Source organism: Oryx dammah, unplaced genomic scaffold (genome assembly GCF_014754425.2).
Source record: "Oryx dammah isolate SB20612 unplaced genomic scaffold, SCBI_Odam_1.1 HiC_scaffold_13, whole genome shotgun sequence".
NCBI lineage: Eukaryota > Metazoa > Chordata > Mammalia > Artiodactyla > Bovidae > Oryx > Oryx dammah.
Window position 1 is genome coordinate 16,360,686 of NW_024070197.1, and position 9,396 is coordinate 16,370,081.

Genomic DNA, 9,396 nt, shown 5'->3' on the forward strand with positions numbered 1-9,396 from the left:
GAGCTTCTGGACACCAGTGGCCGTTGAAGAACCCACCTAACATCAGGGCGGGCTGAAGCCCCTCTCTGCAGCCACTAGGCAGCTTGTTAACACCCTGGAGCCCTCTCTCAAGCCTTGGACCAAATGGAAACAGTAAAGCTTTTTGCAGCATAAAAATAAATAAATAAATAAAGCTATATCCCCATGTCTCTGAATCATATTGATATTCTCTTGTTATTTTCCAAAAGTTTTATCATTTGCATTACATTTAGGTTGGCAATCTATCTGGAACTGATTTCTGCGTATGGTGTGAGGTGGGGTTGTTAATGTTTTTAAATTAATACACATGGCTAATAAAACAAAGATAAATGAGTCTGCTTTCTTAAGGGGACTTCTTTCTAAAATATTCTTTCCTTATGAAAGTAAATCATCTTATTACTGAAAAATAAGAAAGTAGAAAGAGCCAGAAAAGGATAACCAGCTCAAATTCAGCTGACAAACCTGAAGCTGAATCCTGGTTTTGCCATTTCTTGGCTGGGTAACCTTGGACTAGTTCCACTCTTCTCTTAGTCTCAGCGTCCTAATCTCTAAAATGGGTTCAGCAATGGCTCCTTCCTTTTAAGATTTTTTTTTAATGTGGACCAGTTTTTAAATTTTTAATTTATTTTTAATTGGAGGATAATTGCTTTACAATATTGTGTTGGTTTCTGCCATACATCAGCATGAATCAGCCATAGGTATACACGTGTCCCCTCCCCCTTGAGCTTCCTTCCCACCTCCCACCCCACTAGGCCCCCTACGTTGTCGCAGAGCACCGGGCTTGAGCCCCCTGTGTCGTACAGCAAATCCCCACTGGCTGTTTTACCCATGGTAATGTATATGCTTCAGCGCTGCTCTCCCAGTTCGTCCCATCTTCTCCTTCTCCCACTGTGTCCAAAGTCTGTTCACTGTGTCTGCGTTTCCATTGCTGCCTGCGTATAGGCACATTAGTACCATTTTTCTAGATTGCATGTTGTTGTTCATTCCCTGAGTTGTGACCAACTCTTTGCAACCCCATAGGCTGCAGTATGCCAGGCCTCCCTGTCCCTCACCATCTCCCAAAGTTTGCCCAAGTTCATGTCCATTGCATTGGTGATGCCATTCAGCCATCTCATCCTCTGACACCCTCTTCTCCTTCTGCCCTCAACTTTTCCCAGCATCAGTGACTTTTCCAATGAGTTGGCCATTGCATCAGGTGGCCAAAATACTGGAGCTTCAGCTTCAGCATCAGTTCTTCCAATGAGTATTCAGGATTGATTTCCCTAAAAATTGACTGGTTTGATCTTCTTGCTGTCCACGGGACTGACAGCAGTCTAGATTCCATATATATGTATTCATATATGATAGTTGTTTTTCTCTTTCTGACTTACTTCACTCTGTGTAATAGACTCAAGGTACATGATGTGGACCATTTTTAAAGTCTTATTGAATGAGTTAGAACATTGTTTCTGTTTCATGTTTTGTTTTGTTTTTTTTTTGGCCTTGAGCCATGTGGGGTCTTAGCTCCCCAAACAGGGATGGAGCTACACCCCCAACATTGGAAGGCAAACTTTTAAGCACTGGACCACAAGGGAAGTGGTGCTTGGTGGTGCTTCATAAGTGCTTGGAAAGATACAGCATGTAAAGCCCATAATATAGAGTGAGGCACAAAGAAAAAACTCAGTTAATAGTAGCTGTGATGATTAAAAAAGCATTTCATTTAATCACACAGTGTTCATTTACCCTTAAGCTACTGCTGGTAACAGTGGGTGTCCCTCGTTGGAGCCTTTTATCTTAGACACTGGATCTGAGTTGAATCACGATCATCTGACATACCAACGTTATTTTACTGGACTCTTCTAAACATTCTTTTATAATGACTGTGTGATATTTCATTGTGTGGTGAAATTCACCTGTTCTTCAGAGAAGAGAAATGGCATTAATGGATGAAAAACCGGGTGTTTGGAGCCAGGTGGCCGGGGTTCAAACCCAGCTTCCACATCCAGTAGCTCTAAGTCCTTTGGCTCTCTGTGCCTCAGTGTCCTCATCTGTAAAATGGGGATAACATACTGCATACTTGACATGTTTTTAGAGAATTGCTGAGAATTAGACCAGTGAGTGGCTGTAGTGAACTCAGTACAGTATCAAAAGTAGTGTTTGGTGTAAGCAGAGTCCTCAGAAATCCTAATAGAAATATTTTAGGATTTTGCAACTTATTATAAAAGATAAAGTAGACTGATGGAGATAGTTAGAGGAATCAATAGATGTGTAAAAGAGTAGTAAAATGTTAATGGTAGAATCTAGGTGATGAATATGTGGGTTTCTTATAAATAATTCTTTTACATTTTTTGTATGGTTGAAATTTTTCATAATAAATTTTGGGAAAGTACTTGAGGGAGATCCATGTAGCTATTGCTATGGATGATCTTGGTGAAAACAGAGCAGCAATTGCTAGGAACACTGCTGTGTGCCAGGTGCCCTGCTTAGGAAATAGCTCATTTGATGATCTGTAATGATTTGATACTCTGTAATGCAGACTCTAGGAGGCCCATTTTATAGATAGGAAAATTGAGGTTTGGCAAAGCTTAGCAACTCACTGTATGGCCTTCAGGTCACTGACTTGGTGGGAGGCAGAGGAGGCCTGTGGGATCCAGAGGAGATGACTGATGGAGGGACAGCTCCCTTCTAGGAGGGTGGCATACTCTTCAAGGACAGGGACCTGAGCAGACAGGTCTTGGGGTCCCCCCTGGGGAAGGATCCTTATTATCACAGCTGCCATATATAAATGGAGCACTCCCCATGTGCAGGCATCACACTGAGTGCTTTGCATAAACAATATCATTGATACTGAACCCTGGCTATTAATCTCATTTTTAAATTTTTAATTTTCACTTTGGCTGTGCTGGGTCTTCGGCTTAGTTGCTCTATGGCATGTGGGATCTTAGTTCCCCAACCAAGGATCAAACCCGTATCCTCTGCATTGGAGGTGGATTCTTAACCATTGGACCACCGGGGAAGTCCTCTAGCCCCATTTTATAGGTGGAGAAACCAAGGCTAAGAGAGATTGAACAATTTACCCAACATCATACAGCCTGTATATAGTCAAGCTGGGACTAAGACCCTGATGTGTCTGATGTGAAAGCCTGGGATGTGAACACTTTTAGGAGAGACTCCTCCCCAGTTAGGATATTCTCTATGGAGAAATACTGTCAACGCCACCCTCAGTTTTATCCAGGGTCTGCCCACTTCTCTCCCTTCCCCAGCAGCTCAGCTACCCATCAGCTCCTTCCTGGACTGTCCTAGCAGCCCCATCTCTTGTCTCCATGCTTCCGTCCTGTCTCCACTGTCTTCCCCACATGCAACCACAGGAACCTTATTAACCCCTGAGCCAGGCCACAGTCCTACCCTGCCTAGAGTCCTCCCCGTGGCCGATCCCACACCATCTGCCCCAGTCACCATTCTGTCCTTGTCTCCTGCTACTCAGCCCTGGCTCAGTCTCCTCCAGATACAGAGGCTTCTGTCCTGTTCCTTGAGCACAACAGACACATTCTTAGCTCAGGGCCTTTGCACCAGCTACTCTCTCTGCCTTGAACATTTTTTCCTGATGCCCACATGCTGGAAAAGACTGTTGTGAGTCCCTTGGACAGCAAGGAGATCAAACCAGTCAATCCTAAAGGAAATCAACCCTGAATATTCATTGGAAGGACTGATGCTGAGGCTGAAGCTCCAATACTTTGGCCACCTGCTGTGAAGAACTGACTCATTTGAAAAGACCCTGATGCTGGGAAAGATTGAAGGCAGCAGGAAAAGGGTACGACAGAGGATGAGATGGGTGGATGGCATCATTGACTCTATGGACATGAGTCTGAGCCAACTCTGGGAGACAGTGAAGGACAGGAAAGCCTGGCATGTTGCAGTCCCCAGGTCGCAGAGTCGGACAGGACTGAGAGACTGAACAACAACGTAACTCCCTCCCTCCTGCCTCCAGACTTGACCCAAATGTCACCTTATCAGTGAGGTTCTCCTTGACTTTCTGATGGAAAATAACAGTCCACCTCCACATGTCGTTCTGGATCCCCTAAGTCAGGGGTCTGAAGACTTTCGGTAAAGGTGGTTGCGGTTGTTGTTTAGTCGCTCACTCATGTCCGACTCTATTGGGACCCTGTGCACTGTAACCCACCAGGCTCCTCTGTCCATGGGATTTCCCAGACAAGAATACTGGAGTGGGCTGCCATTTTCTTCTCCAGGGGATCTTCCTGACCCAGGGACAGAACCCGTGCCTCCTGCTTGGCAGGCAGATTCTTCACCACTGAGCCACCTGGGAAGATATTAGTTTAGGCTTCAGTAGAAATATGCTCTGTGTCATAGCTTCTCAACTCTGGTTATAACACAAAAGCAATCACAGACAATATGTAACTGAATGAGCATGGCCATGTTGCAATAGAATTTTATTCATGGACATTGAAACGTGAATTTCATGCAAATATTATATATCACAGGGACTTCCCTGGCGGGCCTGTCGTTAAGATTCCAGGCTTCCAATGCAGGGGGCGCAAGTTCAAACTCTGATTGGGGAACTAAGATTAAGATCCCACAAGCCATGAGGCACAACCAAAAAGAAAAACATTCTCTTTAAAAAAAAAAAAAAAAAGGAGTGGATTATATTTGATTTAAGTGTTGTGACAAAATATTCTCTTGATTTCATTTTCCCAAACATTAGTAGTGTTAGTCGTTCAGTCATTGCCATTTCCTTCTCCAGGGGATCTTCCTGACACAGGGATCAAACCCAGGTGTCCTGCATTGCAGGCAGATTCTTTACCTTTTGAGCCACATTAAAAGATATAACAACCACCTTAGCTTGGGAACTGTACAAAAGCAAATGACAGGCTAGATTGTACTTGGGTGCTACAGTTTGCTGACCCCTGTCCTAAGCCCACCCTGCCCAATGTTTTCACACGGCTTTCATCACCTTCTAACACTCTGTAATATTTACTTATGTGTTATTTCTATTATCTAACTTTCTTGCGAGTCTGTCAGCTTCAAAAAGGCAGGGACTGGGGACTTTCTTGGTGGTCCAGTGGTTAAGAATCTGCCTTGCAATGCCGGGAATGCAATTTCCATCCAAGGTTGAGGAATTAAGGTCCCACGTGCCGCAGGCGCACTGCAACAAAGATTCAACACAGCTGAATAAATAAATATATCTATTTTTAAAAGACAGGAACTTTGTCTGGCTGGCACACGGTAGGTGCACAATAAAGATTTGTTAAATGATTGACTCCTTGAATGAATCCTATTGATTACCGAAAGCATGAACTGAAGCTTTATTTCCACCACCTTCCTCACCTGGGGTAACCATGGCCAGTGCCCATCCAGGAGGAACCTGCTAAATGATGAGTTCAAGAATTAGAGACTGGAAGCAAGAGATGAGCAGGGAACCATTTCCTCTCACCCTGACCTTTGGCCTTCATGGTTTCATCCTGTCTGTGATGTCATGGGTCAGGCGACCTGAGAGCCGTCAGAGGTGAAGGGCATGCCGAGGGCACAGCTCATCTACTCGGAGATGCCACCCTGCCTCAGATTATCACAGGAAGGAAGAGTGACTCACCTCCTCAGATGTGGAAGCTTCTTGGACAGAGCCAGGGCAACTCCCCGCCCTTCCCCGCCCATCTTCTCTGTTAACCTTCCGTCTCCCACCCACCTGGGGCTTCATCCTGGTAATTATGGCGACAGCCAGCTAGGTGTTCACTATGTGTCAGTCACCACGAGTGTGATTATGTGAATTTCACAGATCTCCTCACATCCCCATTTTCTTTTTTTAAATTAATTTTAAAATTTTATTTATTGTTGACTGCCCTTTGGTGGGCTTTCTCTAGTTGCAGCGACTGGGGGGCTACCCTTCTCTGCAGTATGAGCGTCTCATTGCGGAGGCCTCTCCTGTTGCAGAGCATGGGCTCTCGGCACATGAGTTTCAGTACAGTTGTGGCTCGCGGGCTTAGTTGCCCCGTGGCATGTGAGATCTTCCCAGACCAGGGATCGAAACCGGGGTCCCCTGCATTGGCAGGTGGGTTCCTACCATCAGGGAAGTAAGCCCCTATCCTCATTTTCTAGAAAAATAAACTGAGGCTCAGAGAAGTAAGCTAACAACTTACTTAGAAAGGAGAGAGCTCGGATTCATTCCCAGGACCTTCTGCCTCCAGGTCCTTGACCACTGAACTCCACGGTCTCAAATTCATCCCTCTGCCTAAGACATCAGCCTTCATATCCTGGATTTCAGGTTTCAACTGTAGGCCAGTGGCACCTCCTCATAAAGTCCAATCATGGGATGGGATCAATGGTGCCGCAAGATCCAGAACTGAGGCCTGGGACGGAGAAAACTCTCAACAAATGTGAGCTCTTGTTAGTATTTGCCCAACTATTTATCCTCCTGTTGTTTGGCTATATTTTCCATTAGAGTCATTTTGAGGGGAAGGGAGGATTTTAAAGTCACTATATAAGAGCTGAAAGCATATGTTATTTAAAACTGGCTTTTAAAAAACTCTCATATGTCTTATAAAAAACAAAACATTTCTGGAGCACTCGGCGGGTGTCAGGACAACATTCTAAGCACTTTACACATCCTTGTAAAAAAGGGCTGTGAAATTTAGGAGCTTGGGATTAACATGCACACATTACTATATATAAAATAGATAACCAACAAGGACCTACTGTATAGCACAGGAAACTCTACTCGATATTCTATAATAACCTACATGGGAAAAGAATCTGAAAAAGAATGAATATATGTATATTATAACTGAATCACTTTGCTATCCACCTGAAATTAACACAACATTGTAAATCAGCTATGCTTCAGTAAACTTTTTTTAAAGGCTGTTGAGGTAGGGATTTTATTATACCCATTTCAGCAATGGGGAGAGCCAAGCATAAATTTCCTGTCTCTGGGTAAGCCACCACAAAGACTTTTTTTTTTTTTTTTTGCAAACTTTGGAGTTGATCACTGAACAGTGATTTGAATAAAGTTCACGTTGAGGTTAAAACCTCTGACTAATTGGCTTCCCTGGTAGTTTAGTGGTTAAGAATCCGCCTTGAAATTCGAGGGACACCAGTTCGATCCCTGGCCCGGGAAGATTCCGCATGCCACAGAGCAACTAAGCTCATGTTCCACATCTACTGAGTCTACACACTAGAGCCTGTGCTCCGCAACAAGAGAAGCCACTGCAATGAGAAGCCTGAGCGCCGTAATGAAGAATAGCCTCCACTTGCCTCAACTAGAGAAAGCCTCTGTGTAGCAAAGACCCAGTGTAGCTAAAAATAAAATAAATACATCTTAAAAAATAAAAGAAAAAAGCAAAAAACTCTGAATAATGACCAAAGGTCATTGAACAGAGTTAGCTTGAATTGAGGACTCGCGGTATCCTACAAATCCTTATTATTATATATTAGGATCATACTATGAGAAAGATGGTCATACTATGAGAAAGAGCAACAAACTCATGAAACACACGCTTATTGAGTGGAATAGCCTTTCGGGATTTGGCTGTTTGGGAAGGAAGGGTTTTTCCTGAGAACACAGAACTGAATGCCTGTGATGTGTGGGTTCCCCCTGACTAGGAGCATCACGAGTGATAGTAGATTGCAGTCAGGTATTGTACTCTGTTGTGTTTCATACAACATGCTGTGCTGTGCTCAGCCGCTTCAGTCGTGTCCGACACTCTTTGCAACCCCATGGACTGTAGCCCACCAGGCTCTTCTGTCCATGAGATTCTCCAGGCAAGAATACTGGAGTGGGTTGCCATTTCCTACTCCGTGGGATCTTCCCAACCCAGGGATTGAACCATCTCCTTCATTGGCAGGCAGATTCTCTACCACTAAGCCAACAAGGAAGCCCTAAAATCACTTTTGATTTACAGAAAAGCTGCAAATAGGGTACAACAGTTCCCATATTCCCCTTTCCCAGCTTCCCCTCAGGTTAGCATCTTGTAAAACCATGGCACATTTGTCAAAAGTAAGACATTTCTTTCGGTGTAATATTATTAACGAGACTACAGGCTTTAGTTGGATTTTATGCAATTTTCCCCACTGTATGTCTAATCTAAATTTTCCACTGTATAGTTGAGTTTTTTAAAAAGAAACATTGAGAGAGCAAGGACCACCTGTCTATGCAAGGAAAGGGCAGACTGGCCCTTATAAGTGGAGAGGATGAGCTGAACTGAGTCCAGGTTGTAATCTGGTGTCAGCTTCCTGAGAGTCTATGAAAACCCATTCTGGAGAATTCAGTGGGCGAGGACACGGGTAAGTCTTAGAAGGCACACAACTAACCATCAGTGTGTGTAGCAGCTGTTAGGGCTGAAATGTGGTCAGCTCTGTGTTTTTGCCTTCCGAGAATGCCCCAGCCCTTCCACAAGCTCTCAGGTGTGGGAGCCTCGCAGCACATTTATCGGGGGAGGAACGAGAATTCTCAGTGGACCCAACATCCCATCACTGAGCGAGAGTAAGATATCCATCATGATGGAAACAAGTCAAGTACAGACAAGAATGTGGTTTGCCTTCACCCAGCCATTCTCTCTTCAGGTTAAAAATCAAAACAAACTACAATGGCAATTGGCATACTGGTGGTGACAGTTCATCAACACAAGTGTCCCTTGAGTCACATGGTTCTATTTGGACTGGTAGATGTCTAACCGTGATACTCAGCTGCCATGTGGGGATTTCCGTTATCCTGGGAATTCTCCTCCCTCTGCCCTATATCAGGATCCTTGTGTCTTGGATCCTGATTCTTCCTCCTTCCTGGTGATGTTCTCATTTTGGTGGAGCTCATCCTGAAGCTTCATGAGGAATGTAAATTTTTGAGAGCCTGCACATGAGAAAATGTCTTCAACTTCCCATTTTAATCAACTGATATCACCATCATCTCCATCACCATTTTCTGTCACCTTCCCACCCTTCCAAAGCTTATTAAATCTTTCTGTCCTGAGTTCTGAAGTTTTACAGTGACATATCGTGTGTTTCCCTAGTGCCTCAGTGGTAAAGAATCAGCCTGCAAATGCAGGAGACGCAGGTTCCATCCCTGCTTCAGGAAGATCCCCTGGAGAAGGAAATGGCAATCTACTCCAGTATGCTTGCCTGGAGGATCCCATGGACAGAGGAGCCTGGAAAGCTACACAGCCCATGGGGTCATAAAGAGTGGGACATGATTGAAGTGACTTAGCATGCATGCATCCTGGGAAGGGCCTGTTTTTATCAACTCTGGTGGACACAAGGAGGGGGCAAGTAGAAGCAAGAAGACCCAGTGGGGAGGCTGTTGAGATGGTCCAGACAGAAGACAGGGGTGAATAAGACCAGGTTTCGGGGGCAATGAAGGTGGAGAGATGTGCTCATATTTTGCATAGATTTTGAAGG